The sequence below is a fragment of the Megalopta genalis genome, chromosome 1 (assembly GCF_051020955.1).
Source record: "Megalopta genalis isolate 19385.01 chromosome 1, iyMegGena1_principal, whole genome shotgun sequence".
In the NCBI taxonomy this organism is placed as follows: domain Eukaryota; kingdom Metazoa; phylum Arthropoda; class Insecta; order Hymenoptera; family Halictidae; genus Megalopta; species Megalopta genalis.
This window is the reverse complement of record NC_135013.1, coordinates 9,133,400-9,150,545: the sequence shown is the minus strand read 5'-3', so window position 1 is coordinate 9,150,545 and position 17,146 is coordinate 9,133,400. Positions and strand designations below refer to the sequence as shown.

The 17,146-nt window shown below is 40.8% G+C and overlaps 1 protein-coding gene and 1 long non-coding RNA gene across 2 annotated transcripts in view; one reads left to right on the top strand and one right to left on the bottom strand.

The window, feature by feature from the left end:
• Positions 1-17,146, bottom strand: part of LOC117228881 (L-lactate dehydrogenase) — a 356,327-nt gene that overhangs the window by 196,816 nt on the left and 142,365 nt on the right. The window lies entirely within an intron of this gene.
• On the top strand, positions 5,607-5,846 carry LOC143260742 (uncharacterized). Its single transcript, XR_013035055.1, has 2 exons — positions 5,607-5,666; positions 5,711-5,846. It is a non-coding gene; the product is annotated as an uncharacterized LOC143260742 (long non-coding RNA).

Sequence of the window (17,146 nt, the reverse complement as noted above, 5' to 3'; positions counted from 1 at the left end):
AAAACTGAACTAAACGACTTGAATTTCTTTTTCGATGATAGAGCGACTAGTCTACCGAATGACGAAATGCTGTTTTCTTCTTTTTAATTGAAATGACTTGGAATGACCAAAAAATAAAAATCTCTCATTTTTAACTTTTTTATCCGAGCCTATAACGAAAATTTGACCTTCGTTGGCCACCGTAAATATTTATAGTCTATTTACTATTTCACGAATCTGTTGGGTCGTTCGGAAAGTTGTTCCGTTCTTTCCCGAGAAAATGAAAGACGATTTTTTTTTAACGTTACGAGTAAAAGCAAACTTTTCGACATTTTTGTGGTAGCTTTGAAATCTTATTGTGTTTTACATTTGGAAAAATACTGAATCGAGTGTTCCTTCAACACCCTTATAAAATGAAATTTTTATGAAAAACGAAACAGCTTTCCGAACGACCCAATACTTTTCCCCAGTCCTGCTAAAGAACAACTGAAACCGCAATCGCTGTTTAATCGTTCTACATCGATCGGGGCGCGACGAATCTAAAGGCTCGAACAAAAAACAGAGCGCAATTATAAAAGCTACGAACGCGATAATATAATCCGTATGGGGACCGAAGCGATCCAACCTTGTGAAGCAAACGAACCGCGCGCAAGAACGTGGTATTCCCAGAACCGATCGGGCATCGGAGCTATCGTATAGAACTTGACATAACCGAGGAAGAAAGGAACGACGGGCGAGTCGAAGACAGTCCCGTACCCTTTTATCCAGTTTTACGACGGAAAAAGGGACAAAATCGGCGAACCGGGACGAAGATGATAGCGAACGGACAGTTACGAGGCCGCGATGACGAAGATTCCCGAGAGGTGCTGCGCGGGGTCGGTTCACGGTCGGCGACGAACCAGAGTTTTTCGTCGAGCGGCAATGGAAGCAGGTGATTCCTCCGGCTAATTGAAGGGCGCCCAGTGTGCTTCGGTAACGTGTAATTATCGGGTAGAACGAGCTCGAGAATGTGGCGGCTCGAGCGAGAATAGAGACATTATTCCGCTGGTATCCTACCCCTTCTTTTCCCTTCCGTTTCTTCAGGGCGAATAGGAGGCGGAGATACCGGATCGGTTGCTCCACTTTACCTTGTTCCTTTCTAGTTTCTTTCTTGGGCCACGGGGACCGCGCGGTTGCTCTGCCACCGGCTTTCCGCTTCAACGATTCATTGGGAACGACAGTTGCCATTGCTCCCCCTGTTCCGAGAGTCCTGCGTCGACTCGTGAAACTCCAGAGGATCGCGGTCCCCGATATTTAAACGCGTTGCGGAACGATCAAGGTCGATCGCGGTCGGGGCAAAATTTTCGGCAGATTCCTCTCGCTTTCGTACGATATTTATTCACGTGCATCTCTTATAATTTCCAAAATATGCGTCGTACGAAAAAGTTTTGTATACGAAAGATGCATGGTTCGAAGGGGCACGTTATGTAGTGCATTTATTGTTTTTATAGGCGGAGACGTTTCGGCGATTTGAAGGTCGACTTTGTTCTTATAAATACATTACTATATTTTTTACATCGAAATATGGAAGAATATCGAATTCTAAGTAAAAAAGTGTTATATAAATTATATAATAATATTGAAGGGATATAGGGATTTTATACAATATATAAAAATTATATAATTAATAATAATATTATATATATATATATATATATAGTTCATTAATCGTAACGAAGATAGTAAAGAAGAAAATACATAAAAAGAGAGCGAAGGAGGGCATGAAAAAGGTGTTAAACTATTAATATTTATTCGAAGATGTGCAACAAAGGAAACGCGCTATAGTGTTCTACATGTAATAAAAATCACAATCGATTTACTTTAGATAACTTTATATTTTAATAAGCTTACTCGCTGATAGACTGCGAATTTTTATGTAAAATAAAAATTGTCTTCGTCAATTACAAGAAATATAAACTGAATAGCAAGATCTTTGTTTCTTCAATACCTTTAACGGATTGAAAATAATATTAATTTTCTCAAATTTTCTCAGTCAGTACTGCTTTAACACGTTCCGTGCCGAGCTTTTTTTACTCGAATCTTCACACTTTGATATTTTACTAAAACTTGATGTATTACGTGCAATTATTAATTCTCGTACACATAACAACGTAACAAAAACTTATCAAAGCCCATTCTTGCGGTGGAAATTGATTCTTCGGTTCTAAATTTCTTGTAAACAATTTGTTCAGTTCACTAAGTAAACATGCAAGCGTGTACCATCGATGGTACACGCGGCACGGAACGTGTTAAATTGCACCTATCCAATTTTCCCATAAATCCGTGTCATCTAGTTATAATACAGTAACTCGGTGAATGCATACAAACAAATTATACAGCTATTTCATCGCAGAGAGAAATTGTGTTGAAAATTGTGTGAGAAAGTGCGTTGTTTGTTTTAATCGTGTGCAGTCCTCGCGCGGCGAGACGACACTTTAATATTTACATTTCCCCTGTTGCTAGCGCCCCACTGCCGCAGCCAGCAAGGGAGCGAATGTAAACACTTGTTGTCGCGCGAGAACGACACGTCACTTCGTGGGAATGATATTCCCGTGCAGTAACGTAAACCGACCTATTGAAACAGAGAGATTACTGCATGTGTACAACGTAAAATAATAAACAATGATCGATGGACGGATTGGAACGGAATTGTTGTTAAAAATAGTTTGACATTGTTTCACGTAGTTTTACATTGTTTTGATTATTTCACGTTGTTGTTTAAAATAGTATTACGTTGTTTGACGTTCTTTTAAGTTGTTTGTATGTTGTTTTACTTTGTTAATAATAATTAATTACATTATTATTGTTTATATTAATTATAAATATTTATTTTTTTCGTCAAATTTTATAATTGTAATAAAAGTAATTTCGAAAATTTTAGTTATAGTATTTATTTAAGAATAAACCTGCTAATTTTGAGAATGTATTGTAAAAGAAGTTAATAATATTAATGTAAGTAGAATTAAATTTTGTACATTTTGTATCAGAACGACACGTCATTTTGTGGAAACTTGGCGGTGACGCCATGGGGGCCACCGGTGACCGGGGCGCCCAAATTGATAGAAATATATATAATTTAAAAGAAATGTCAATATCTAAAATTTTCTATTATTACCACCGTCGATTCAAACGGTGACCCCTGTCGCAATTAACATGTCAAACATGGTTATACACTGTAACATATCTATTGCAGATAATATTTCAACTAATTTAAAAGAAATGTCAATATCTAAAATTTTCTATTATTACCATCGTCGATTCAAACAGTGACCCCTGTCGCGATTAACATGTCAAACATGGTTATACACTGTAACATATCTATTGCAGATAATATTTCAACTAATTTAAAAGAAATGTCAATATCTAAAATTTTCTATTATTACCATCGTCGATTCAAACAGTGACCCCTGTCGCAATTAACATGTCAAACATGGTTATACACTATAACATATCTATTGCAGATAATATTTCAACTAATTTAAAAGAAATGTCAATATCTAAAATTTTCTATTATTACCATCGTCGATTCAAACGGTGACCCCTGTCGCAATTAACATGCCAAACATGGTTATACACTGTAACATATCTATTGCAGATAATATTTCAACTAATTTAAAAGAAATGTTAATATCTAAAATTTTCTATTATTACCATCGTCGATTCAAACGGTGACCCCTGTCGCAATTAACATGTCAAACATGGTTATACACTGTAACTTATCTATTGCAGATAATATTTCAACATTATACGTATCGCATAAAAGAAAATTCATCGTGGCGCCACGGGCAATTTCTGTAAAACCGGCGTGGCATTCAACGTGTTAATGCGACGATTAACCGAACAGCGCGCGCGGGGGTTGCGACGATTAAAAGCGACCGGCGGATTCGCGGAGGCGCGAATATCTGGAGATACGGTTCGGCGATAAGATCGCCGATCGTGGGCGGGAGCAACTCCTCGACAAAGAGATGTGGAAACGCGCGAGGAACGCGCGTCTTTATTCGCCGGCGCGGTTTGTCGCGGGGCCTAACGGACGAATTCATTTTTGCGCGCGCGGACAGGAACATTCCCCCTTCCTGGAAGAAATGCTTTCGGGATGCAAAAACCGCCTCGTGTTCCCCGGCCGATCGTTTCACGCGTTATTACTCCCGTTGCCGAGCCCTGTGCCCGCGCCACACGACGCGACGTCCCCGCAGAAACAGTTTCCGCTTAAGATAATGTCTCGCATTGTTTCGCCGCTAATTTATCTCGACGATACTCGCTGGAATCCGGCGCGCATCTTTTTTTTTTTCTTCATCCTTCTTTCCCGGCAGCGCGGAGACATTCTCCTCTTTCTCGGAAGACTTTCGCGGCATAAAATCTGCCTCGTTTCTCGGAGATGATTCGCGCCGCGCGAATAAAAACCTTTGTGGTTTCTTTCGCGGGAATATGGAGCCACGCCGACGGCTCGGAAACTCTCCGCCGACCGACGAGGTTTGTTCGTGGAAGACGATCGGAGGATCGATCAATTATCGCGGCAGCTAAATTGGGTCACGATTAGTCGCGATAATTGGCCCGCGCAAATATTTACTTCTCCGGGACGGCTAATTAATAGCAATTATTTGCGCGCGAGGTTAATTCGACTCCAGAAACTCGGACTTTTAACCCTAGAAAGATAACCATATGACAACGTACGTAAAAGATAACCATACGCTTCATAGGCGCATGCTTTTCTAAGGCGTCAATTTTATACTAACAATGGATATTTATTTAAGTTAATCTAGTCATTTTAAAGGTTTGGCATTATTGTAAAAATAAAATGCATTTATATTATATTTTTTTATATTTTAAGTAATTTTAAACTTAAATCACTAGACCTCTATGAAAAATTAACAAAAATCAACAGTCTTCGGTTTATGGGAACAAATCCCGTAAAATATCACAAAAAATAGTGTTTTATCCTTACAAACTAGTAGACTATAATATAATCGGTGTAAAAAAAACTATAATATTATAAAAAATTTCTTTAGAGACAGTCATGACAAACGTCTTTCTTGTGTTCACCACAAACTGTCTTTTTGCATTTGGCACAGGTCATCTTTGACATTCTTTTCTTTTTAGACGTGCAAAGACTGCAATAACGCCTTTTTTTGGCTGAGGGTTCTTCTTCATCATCTGTGGAAGCCTGTACAGCAGATTTTGGAAGAATATTTTCAATGTTGCTTCGCACATGCCTTGGCAAAGTGGGTGCTTCCAGTCTTTGCGTCATCCACGGTGCAGTCAGTTGTTTATTTCGCAGGCGCCTCTGCGACGTAGGTTATCTTTCTCTGGTTAACGAGAAGATTTCTCTATCCGTTTCAGTTTTTGTTCTTTTCTTAAATGCCAAATACGAAGAGATTACAAGCCTTCGGCAGTGTTTCAACGTCACCGGTGGCGATGCGATCTCAAACTGACCCCGCAGTCTAATTACAATAATTTGCACACTTTTCAAAGAGATCGCCGACTGGCTAATTAACGCGAAGTCAATTTGACCTCGAGTCGCTACAATTGCAGCGATACGGATCAATTCTCGACGTACGTCTTTGCAAGCGTTAGGAGTCAATTTGGCATGCGTCTTTAACCCTTTCGATACTACGAGCCACTATAGTGGCCCTCCATAAGATGCCACCGAGGTACTACGAGCCACTATAGTGGCCCTCCATAAGATGCCATCGAGGTACTAAGGGCCACTATAGTGGCCCTCCATAAGTTCGATCGTTTGTAGCGAATAAAGTCAGTGCTTACTGCAGAAAGCTAATTCACCTTATTTTTCTCTCAACAACGGATAAATAGATATGCCTTATTTTTTTCAATTTTGTTTAACTTCATTTGGATTAACCCTTTTGCTACGGGCGGGTTCTCCGCTGCGGTACCCCCGCAACGATCGGCGTCTTGTAGCGTGCAGCGATGTCGCAGCGCGCCGTCCAGCAGAAGTACCGCGGCGGAAAATCTGCCCGTAGCGAAAGGGTTAAGGATAAATAAAAATAGATTTAGTAATGTGAAAATTGTTTGAAATTGCAGTATATGGTAAATTTGATCGGTATCCGAAATACGGTAAATTCTTCCCCATTGTAAACAAAATTATAATAACAAAATGTAAGAAAATGTCAATTCTTCAGCTTGTACGCAAAAATGGACAATTCGGGAAGAGACTCGTTTTTATAATTGTCGATAATTGATATAAAAACAAGGTGCAAGGCTCGAATAATCGTATCTAATCGTCCCAAATATTCCATTTTTGTTTGCAAGCTGAAGGACAATCGGGGAGAATTGACTGTAAATTGTCGATTTTTATAATTGTCGAAGCAGAGATATTTACAAATCAGACTACTGTTCTACACCGTCTAAACGGAAGCAGACGATCGCCGCCGTATTAACACTATGCCGTCCGCAGATCTTAGATATGATTCTTTTGTTTGACGCCGGCATAATAGCTTCGCAATTTTAGATTTAAAAAAAAATTTCGAAGATGGCGGTAATATAAATTCCTAAAATTAAGATGAGTCATCCAAGAATTTTCGTATTTAATTATTAGTATAAAAATAAGCACAATGCTATAGTTAGTTCGCTGCCTTTTAACACCCAAAAAATATAGTTCAAATGTTATTTCAGTTTTTTAAAATGCCACCAAAGTGGTACCACCGGCATACAACAGATAGTTTTTGCATGGCACCAGCATGGTGCCACCGGACGGCATAGTGTTAACACGTTCCCTGCCAGACCGTTTTTTGAAGACTTTCCGTTCAAGCCGCGTGGGGCGTATGCGCCCCACGCTTTACATTTGTATTATTTTGTTTCTGGCGTATGCTTTACAATAATTAAAATAGTGCAAAAATCATAATTATCAAGGAAAGGTTGTATAGTTTAACATGCATAACACAGCAAACTAATAAATTTATTTTTCTAGGAATTACTTTAACAAATACCTGGCTGATCATTATTATGCCAAGCGAGTTGCATCCTCACATATAATTTTTTTTATCATGCCTATATTAGTTTAAAATATAACATTTTAGTTAAATTCAAGTTTGTATGCGATTACAAAGGGATGTTACGATGAACTTTGTTAAAACATGGCAAACATAAGTGTGGTTTATCCACACAACTATCGCAGAATGTTACAACTTTTACAGTACTATAGAACTATAAATCAATCCCCGCTTCAGTGAAGCAGTAAGTATTGTGTCAACGACGCGCGAATAAATGACTGATCGGAATAAGAGAAATGCAGTTAAAACAAGTTACAGTAATGAAAAATTGCCCATCACGCCGCGTGGGGCGTATACGCCCCACGATTAAATGAGGGCATCAATTTTTAAAAAATTCTTCATTTTACAATGATAATACCAAATGGCTTGAACGGAAAGTTCAGCGTGGGGCGTATACGCCCCACGCGGCAGGGAACGTGTTAATACGGAGGATTTCTAAAAGAAAATTACACCGAACAAGTAAATCGATCGACGATGATAGAATTACACGGCGCGGCGCGAACATTTCGGACCTGCCCGACAGAAGTTTCTCGCTTAGCGTTTAGTAAGCGTAAATAATTCGTGGTAATTGCTCATGAAGACATTCGCACCGTATACGACAAGCTGATGCTGAGAAGACGCATCGTACTGTAACACCGTCTCCGTGTTACACACGACAGCGTCGGTTGTTTTAGACACCGAGACATCGGCGTCGCCTTTTCTACGTTCCATTATGAAAGAATCTTCCCATCTAAGGCTCGTCACGCAACGAAAACAAGGAGTGTGACCAATTAACTCATCACTCACGCTAATTGCCTCGACACGAGACACGTAGGCGTTCTATGCAACCAGACATCTACGTATGCATGCCCGGACGCGTCGCCGAGCTCCGCGTTTTGTGAGAATTACATACGCGATAAACAATAGCTCGCGACCCATTATCTTGCCTCGTACTAAGTGATTCTCCATTTTCCTCGTAGCTTATCTTCGCAGCCATTTTTCCAGCGACCACGATCGGATCAAAGCGGAACCACTTATTGGATTTCATCCCATAAATTGTCTGAATTGAAACGATGAATGCAATGATCTTCCACTCGGAGCGAACCATTCGCGGGAATTAAAACAAGACGCGGCATTTGCAACTATATGATTCTCTATAGAATTGTTTACAATTGTAATTATTTAGAGGGTAAATAGTAAGACTAACTTCGTATCGGCATGCACATTGTCCAAAACAATTACAAGAAACAGGAGTTCAAAATAGATATATATATATATATATTATGAGTTTGGAGAACGTCTGCTTTTAATTAAGCAATTGAATTTAAAAAGAGGGAATATATATATATATATATATTTAAATATATTAATAATATATTATAATATATATAATATAATATTAATAATAAAAAAATTTAAAAAGAGGGAATATATATATATATATATTTTTATATTCAATTGCTTAATTAAAAGCAGACGTTCTCCAAACTCATAATTAGACCGCGGATCTCGAAGCAGGTTAGAAATCAATCGAGCGAATTGTTAAAAATTTTCGTACCTCGAAAATAATGCAACGATGTTAGTAATATTAGGTCAAATGATCGGTTCGTCATTTTGGAATTATAAAAATTATGAAGACACTTTCTTGGGAAATAATTGAACAAATGACAACCCCTACCACAAAAACTGTACAAAATACAAATAAATCAGTAGATTCAGCGTTAAATGCTTTAAACGTCTTCACAGTCTTATTTTCCATTCGACCACGCCCGACCAAGAGATTAGCACGCATTGTTCAAATTTTCATTATCGGCACAGATAAAAGTGTTCTATTTTTTATTACCATTCCAACCAGTTGCAACCTACAAAAAAAAAATGATTTTCTTAGGAAACTAGTCGAACCAACATCTCAAAAAGATTCAAGCCACTTGGACCAATTTAACACTAGAAAGACTGAAACTTAGTATATACCTATATTGCCCAAAAGCAGTCAAAACGACTGCATTGTGAAAGAATAACTAATGTGTAAAGAAATTTGTTTAAAATTAATTTTTAATATTTTTTTATATTATTTACAGAGTTATATAACAGGTTATTAGTAAATATTAATAATAAAAAATTTAAGATACGAATAACAAGTACTACTTTAGCTTATTGAGCAACTGCAACTTATCTAGTATACGCCCAAATCGACAATTTATCATGTACTTGTATGTTATCATGTAACGGTAATCGAAAAAAATGAAAAATGTTATTTCAATACAGAGCCGAACTGGTCGTATAAGAAATTTACTCAATTCAATAATAAGAGTCATTTGATTATTAAAAATTTCCCAAGCAATCGAAACGACTGCTTCTGGGCAATATATAATACATAGATATAACACATATGTATACTGGAAATGAAGGAGGGGGGGAGGTAACTACAATGATTAATAAACGCATTTATATGTTGTACAAAAAGTCACGAAATTCTAAGAAATTGTATCATTATATACATAATTTCTTTCCAATTGAAATTAAAAAGCAGTCAAAAAATGACTTCCTTGGGCAATCTAGTGTTAACAGTTCCAATTCGAACGAACGTTCCAATTCGTTTGGAAAGCAGTTAACATACTTTTCCCGCGGCTAACGTAGCTGTATATTTACAGCGAAATAAATTTCCAGTGTCCGAGTTTTTCGCCGGCAGGGTGTCACCGGCCGTGAAAAAAAGGCCCGGTCGCGAAACGGGCATAGATTATCTCCCACTTCCTCCCCGCTATCGGGCCAACAACTCACGCAAACAATCGTGCACCGGGCGGCGCGGCAGGCAGGCGAGATAGATCAGGCCGCGCGTTCACCGCAGCGCTAACAAATCGGTATTACATTCGTTACGTCGTGCCGGGCACGTGGTCGGGCATCGAAAGCCGCAGCATAAACGAGAAAGTAAGTAAGCGGCTAGGAGCAGGCCACGGATCGGGAACAGCCGGGTTCCCCGTACGTGTTGAACCACCGCCGGGGCTCCGATCCCTTCTTCCTCCATCGAGGAGGATAGTCCGCGGTCAACCATATAGTCACGGACTATTACCGTAACACCACCGGTTTCTTCGTGGCATGGTCCCCGTGAGGAACGCGCCTCCTCGAGATAGAGTCATTACCTCCGCCCGGAGAACTTTCCACCTGCGCCGTATAACTCGTTCGGGTAAACACCTGTGGCTAGACGAGGACGGCCGGCCGCCGGGACCCCGGGAGAACGTCCATCATTCACCGGTTAGATACGATCGGTAGGCGTTAGCGAAATTCGAGGGTGTCTCGAATCATCGGAACGTTTGCGGATTCTCGCCGAGATACAAGTGAGAAATACTTGCGACGCGGTGATTCGTCTCGACGTTGCCGTTGATTTACCGTTTCCGCGAGATCGCGGGAGTTTATCGCGCAATTCTGTCGGAGAAAAAAATCAACGCGCCGTTCGTGTTACAGTAATGTCTCTCTAGTCGACGCTCGGATCCTCCACAAAAATGGACAATTTCGGAAGAGCAGACACGATTATTCGCGCCTTGCGGTTTGGCTTTATAGTTACTGTTGTAGAATGAAAGGATACTCAAAAGCACTTTATTTAGAGTTACAAATTCTACTCCAGAACATTCGCGTATCCAGTAAAATAAGTGATGGTGATATATTGCAAAACTACAGAGATACAGAAATCTGGTGTTGGTGAAAATCCCGAGGTGGCAACCTCACGGTTCGGTGTCTACTTTTGAACTGTCGTCTAGGCCCACCTGGGCCTCTGTAGGCAACGGCTCACCCTCGCAAGGGGCCATAAAACTGTTAGGTGTCTCCTGTTAGGTGGGTCATCGTTGAAATTCCAACAGTTGCGAATTGGCTTCCCAAATTGTCCGTTTTTCTGCAGGATCTGAGCGTCGATTAAGCGTTCTCTAATTGACGTTCCGATTGTCCACAAAACTGGACAATTTTTGGAAGAGAAGATACGATTCGAGTCTCGCGGCTCGTTTTTACATTCGTCTCGAATAATCGTATCTCCTATTCCAAAACTGTCCGTTCTTCTTTGCAAGCTGAGAGGCAATTGGAGAGAATGACGTACCAGTGCGCGCAAAGGCGAAAGTATCCGAGAGCCAAAGATATATTTGATGAATCATAATTTTTTAAATCTGTTACATTCTACGTTTATACGTTGTACCAAGTAGTCACAATAGAATTGATCTTAAACAGATGATTTAGAATTCGAATTACCAAGCCCTAAACATGACTAATGTACATAGTTTTATAACAATGACAAGATCGGATCCATTTAAACTTTCTATGATTTTCATTATAATGCACGCTTAAATGAGGAAGTTCGAAAAAAAAGTTTCCGACAAAAACGATTTCATAGCATCGGGAATCGTAAAAGAAACACTCGGGGACCGGTGATTTTGACTGGTTCGATAGTTCCTAGCAATTAACCACTTGACATACAATGACGTCTGGGAGACGTCATTTACTTCATGTGCCATTGTAGACTTTGACGTCTCCAAGACGTCAAGAACTGTATTCGGCGAACGCCGTGCATTTCATTATTAGATTCTTTAGTTGTTTCGGTCGTGCATTGATGCTGTTTTGTTTAGACTGTTGGAGATGCTTTCCCCCTCCTAACAGTACCGATAAACAAAATTGCATCGACAAATAAAACCGACCTGTGTTCTGGAGTATAATCGTGGAATGGGAGGTGTAGACAAGCAGAACCAATCTCTTGCATGTTTCCCCCTCATGAGAAAATGTGCAAAAGGATATAAAAGAATATTTTTTTATATGTTTGATGGAGCTATTTATAATGCTTATGTTTTATATTCCAAATTGCCTACTTCACAAAAGCAATCGATTGTGAATTTTCGATTGAATATTGCAGAATACATGCTTTGTAATTTGTCCCTGCCGGACTATCCGACACGCGGCAGACGGTCGCAAAGTGAATGCCCAACTCGGTTACAAGCAAAATATTGGACACATTTTCCTGAACATATACCCGCGACAAATAAAAAGCAACATCCTGCAAAAAGATGCCATGTTTGCGTAAAACATAATATAAGAAGTGAAACAACTTGGCAGTGTAAAATATGCCTCGTTCCGCTACATATTACTAAATGCTTTGAGATGTATCACACATTACAAAATTATTAAATTATTATTTTATACTATTACTTAATTGTTGTACACTAACACTATACTTCAACCCTATTGAATGTTATATAGCAATGTAACTTTAAAAAGAAAAGGCCCTGTTTCTGAGCTTGTACATGAGTGTCCAGTTGAGCCAAATTAAATAGTATTCTTCGGACGCGTCGATGCACATTTTATTCGTATGTCAAGTGGTTAAGGAGGAAGGTGTAATAAATCTGTGCGTTTCATTCGAAGCCCGTTTCGAGCAGCAATGCATACATCGTCGCGCGAAAGTGCGCTAACTCGGCGGCAATAAATAAAAGTCGAATAAGGAGATTTTTTAAGTGTCTCCTGTCGGGGTAGGATCTCGAGGAGGAGGCAGGACGCGGGGGGAAAGGGAGCAGGGGGACACGGAGGAAGAGCGGACGCGCCGATGAAGGCATCCCCTAAATCATCGACTTTACGTTTATCGGTTCCCGAAACCTCGAAACGGCAGTTTTGTTGCAACGTTGACGGGCGCCGATCCCGGCCCTTGGGAATTCGCGGACGGCCCACCGAAATCCCGTGCACCTGCGGGTACGCCGAGGTTTATTAGCCCGAGCGCGATGTGTCCGAGTGTTTTGAAAGCGTGTTGGATCCTTCGCCGCGCTCGAATCCCCCTGACACGCGTACTTTATAGGTGTAATTACGAGCCTTAAAACTTAAGCCGCGCGTATCGTGACAGCGAAATTGCGCCGGACGATGATACGATAAGGGTCTTCGGCCTCATAAATTACCGGCAAGATAAGGACCTTTCCGTTCGCGGCTTTTTCTTTGCCGAGAGCGACTCGCCCCGCGCTGAAATCGACGCACTCTCGCGCCGATTATCGAGGCCACTTTATTCCTTTTGACACCGCGCGGAACTTCTGTTTCGCGCTACTTTTCTTTTCCCGATAAGTAGCTTATCGGCAGACCGCGGATCAACGTGTTTTCTAGGAGCCACTTACGGGGAACGAGATCGAACGAACGTTCGTTTTCTCTCGGGACGAGTGCGTCGAGATATCGGCTACGTCAGAATTGCGCGTTCTTGCTGTATAAGTTGAAAGCGGATCGCAGATTTTCTTACAGATTTCTGCCTAAAATCACCGGATTCAATTGGAACCAGTGAGAACGTGTAAGAAAGATGCTCTGTTCGATTTTCTTCTATTCGTTAATATTATTGAGATGACGAATAAACGTCTACGTAACGATTATTTATAAGCATGTAATTCTATCACGTACGTAAAAATAGATCAAGATATATTGTTCAAGTCTTTCAAAAAGTAATCGATGTCATGGAACTTAACGTTACCATTTTAATTTGATTAAATAAAGTACTTGAATTGTATGAAATTTTTGAGGTTGCTGGTGTCACGGTTAAAATGTTTATACTTTGGCATTGAACTGGAGACAGTATCCAATTTTATCGAACTGTTGTTGCGTTCTTCGTAATCGTATTTACCACGAATGAGTAGCATGTATCATTTAGGTATTTATTACAGTTTCTAGACTTTATGTAACTGCATTATTTACAGGAGAGTCTCCCTTAACCGTCTTTACAATATACAATATAGAATATACTTTCGCAATATCCAAACGTTGCATTATTTAATCATTCTCTATTATTTATATATTAAGTATTATCGCCTAGTAGAGAATTTGAATGAAATTTTCAGATAATGGAACGTTTTGGACATAACAAAAATTCTACGCCACTTTTGATGTACGTCAACGCGATAACGAAATTCGTTACGAGCACAAGTCGATGAATAACGATCGCACTTTGTAGTCCAACGCATCGCGATTAAGTTCTCGCGACGCAACGGACAGCAGCGGAATCTATGGAGAACCGCGCGTTCGAGGACCCTAGGAAAGTGTAATTATGGAATACACCGAAGGCTAACATTTTGAACCCGGCGCGCAGCGAAATGGTCACCCGAGGGTCAAGCCGATCGAATGATTTTCCCGGTGCATCTTTAATCCATGTATCGGCATTTTTACCGGTTTTTCCGATTCCAATCTGTTCTATGCTGCTCGCCGGGAACAGTTATATTCGAGCTCGCGGAGGCGATTACGCCGGCATTTCCGATTAGCTACGTTTCCCCGCGTTGCCAATACCCTATCGTACCTTTTCGGATTACCATTACCGTCTAATGACTGCTTTCCCATAGCCCGTGCCGATACCGTGGAATTATGTCCCGCTCCTCGAGCTCTCTTATTCGCGGCGACCGTCGGCCCTGCTCGGCCCGCCTCGGCCAGGCTCGGCCCGACTCAGGACGCCTCGACGCGACGCGACTCGACTCGACTCGACTCGACTCGACTCGACTCGACTCGACTCGGGGCGCCATCCTCGAGGTCGGCGTTAATGCAACGATTCACGGTCGCCGGCCGTCCTCCACGGTGAGGTCACAGCGTCACGACAGCCGCGTAATCGGAATAGAGTCATTAGCCGGCCGTTTCTGCGACGCCTGGATCGGGATATGTAGGTAAACCGTGCGTGCGGTTGCGGTTTACGTGCGTGTTAAGTCTCCGCCGGCGAAGAAAGGGAACGGCTACCCGAGGTATCAAATTGTGAACACAATATCAAGGTAATTGCCCCATTATGCGCCGCGTGAAACGATCCGCTTTCCCTATTTTTTTCTGTTTTTTTTCACCCGATAAGCGACTTGTCTTTGCCCCATTTTTGCACGGCGGGTCGCTAATTGAAACGGTCGCTTCACGATCGAAGACCTTTCGATAGGAATGAGATAAAGCGATGCAGATTTTTTTACGTTGAAACTGAAATTGTATAGAATAAGGGGAAAATAGAGGGAACGTAGTACGAACATTTCTTTTACCCTGACAATTTATCTCAAACACGAAGCGTTGCAACGAAATTGTGATTTACCCAATGTCGTGTACATTTGGATTTTTTTAGGACGCGTTGTGCATCGTTTCTCGTGGATCTTGACGAGCTAATTTCAAATTCGATCGCAAAATTTATGTACCACCTCGGGATTTGAAAAATCCCGATTTAAGTGAAGAAGGCAATAAAATCATGAGTTTTTCAGTGAAACGATTTGATAACCCGCTGATTCTAAAGCAAATAAAGAAATATATTTTTATTATAACATTATAAAATATCATTTAATATTATAAATAATATTTATTATAATATATGCTCGAATTAAGAAACTGATTCGATCGATTCCAGTGGCAAGGTTAAAATCCCAATACGACGATATTAACCCTTTCGCTACGGGCGGATTTTCCGTCGCGGTACTTCTGCTGGACGGCGCGCTGCGACATCGCTGCACGCTACAAGACGCCGATCGTTGCGGGGGTACCGCAGCGGAGAACCCGCCCGTAGCAAAAGGGTTAATCCAAATAAAGTTGAACAAAATTGAAAAAAATAAGGCATATCTATTTATCCGTTGTTGAGAGAAAAATAAGGTGAATTAGCTTTCTGCAGTAAGCACTGACTTTATTCGCTACAAACGATCGAACTTATGGAGGGCCACTATAGTGGCCCTTAGTACCTCGATGGCATCTTATGGAGGGCCACTATAGTGGCTCGTAGTATCGAAAGGGTTAAAATGAAAAGTGAAAAAGAAAGCGAGAAAATGGAGTCAAAATGAAAAGTGAAAAAAGAAGTGAAAAAATGCTGTTAAAATGAAAAGTGAGAAAAGAAATGAGAAAATGTTAAAATGAAAAACGAACAACATTGTTTTGCAGAAACGGTGGCACAGGTAAACCACTCCACCGATACGATTTATAAAATGCATTTGGATTCGAATGAAGTCAGTCAGGAACAATCCTGAGCCGGAATGTACATCGGACGGTAATAACTAAAAATGACACGATTCCGGTCGTGAAAGGGCGGGCAATGGCTATCAGTTTGAGGAACGGTATCGCGAAGTAATGCATCTCATTTATTCGCAGAACTCGTAATTTGCAGGGAAGCAGTGAAGTGGAAGCGCGCCGTTCAGGGACGACAGAAGCACGCACACGCTGTCCGTCGCGTTTTGCTTCGGCTCGGTGAGCTCGAAAGGAGGGCCACCGTTGTACCCGGATCGCTCCGTCTGTCTCCTCGTCTCCATTTATTCTTTAATTGCTGTGTCCGTGGAATCAAATGACAGTCATTATAAAATGAAAGCGAATTTCCTATAGCCGACGATGCAAAAGTACCGCCGCCGTAATGGCTGCACGCGCACGCACACGGTTAGGGCACCGCCGAAACGGTTCCCCGCGTTTCCGAATCTCGTTCGTACCATGACAACAGGAAGGAGGCAATAAACAAAATTGCAACAATAATTGACATGTCATTGCGACGCTGTTCCGCGAAGGTATTGAAAGGAGATGTGCCTCGTGCACGCCTCCGAGAAGCCGCGTTCTTTTCTGATTACAGTGAGAAAAATCCACGGGGACATTTCCCTCTCAAGGTCGCATTCCGCGAGACCGGATGATAGCCGCCGGCACTTTTACCAACGACATTCTTTAGAATGTCAACTATGCTGCAAAATTAATTGCAACGGGCGAACAGCCGCCGGTGTGTGGCTACATTCGAATGGGTTAGAACGATAATGGCGTAAGTCATGTTTTAGAACATTTTCACTTGTGTCTTAAATTGTAACCTGACATGCAAAAATGTTAAAGAGGCGAGTGAGATAAGTTATAATATATATTATTATTTAATATATATAATTTTATATATTAATATAATATATTTATTAATATAAATTAATTTAACTCTAAATGACTTAGGTCATTATGATTCTCACCCGCTCGTTTATGCGAATTTATACTCTTTTAGGAATCGAATGGAACGGTTTCTGCAAATGACAATTTAGTATAGTAAATTCTCTCCAATTGACCCACAGCTTTAAAAAGAAATGGACAATTTAGGAAATGAAGATACGAACGAGTCGCGAAGCTCGAATAATCGTATCTCATCTTCCAAAATTATCCATTTTCATTTTCAAGCCTGCATTTTGAAAGCTGATGGTACTTTG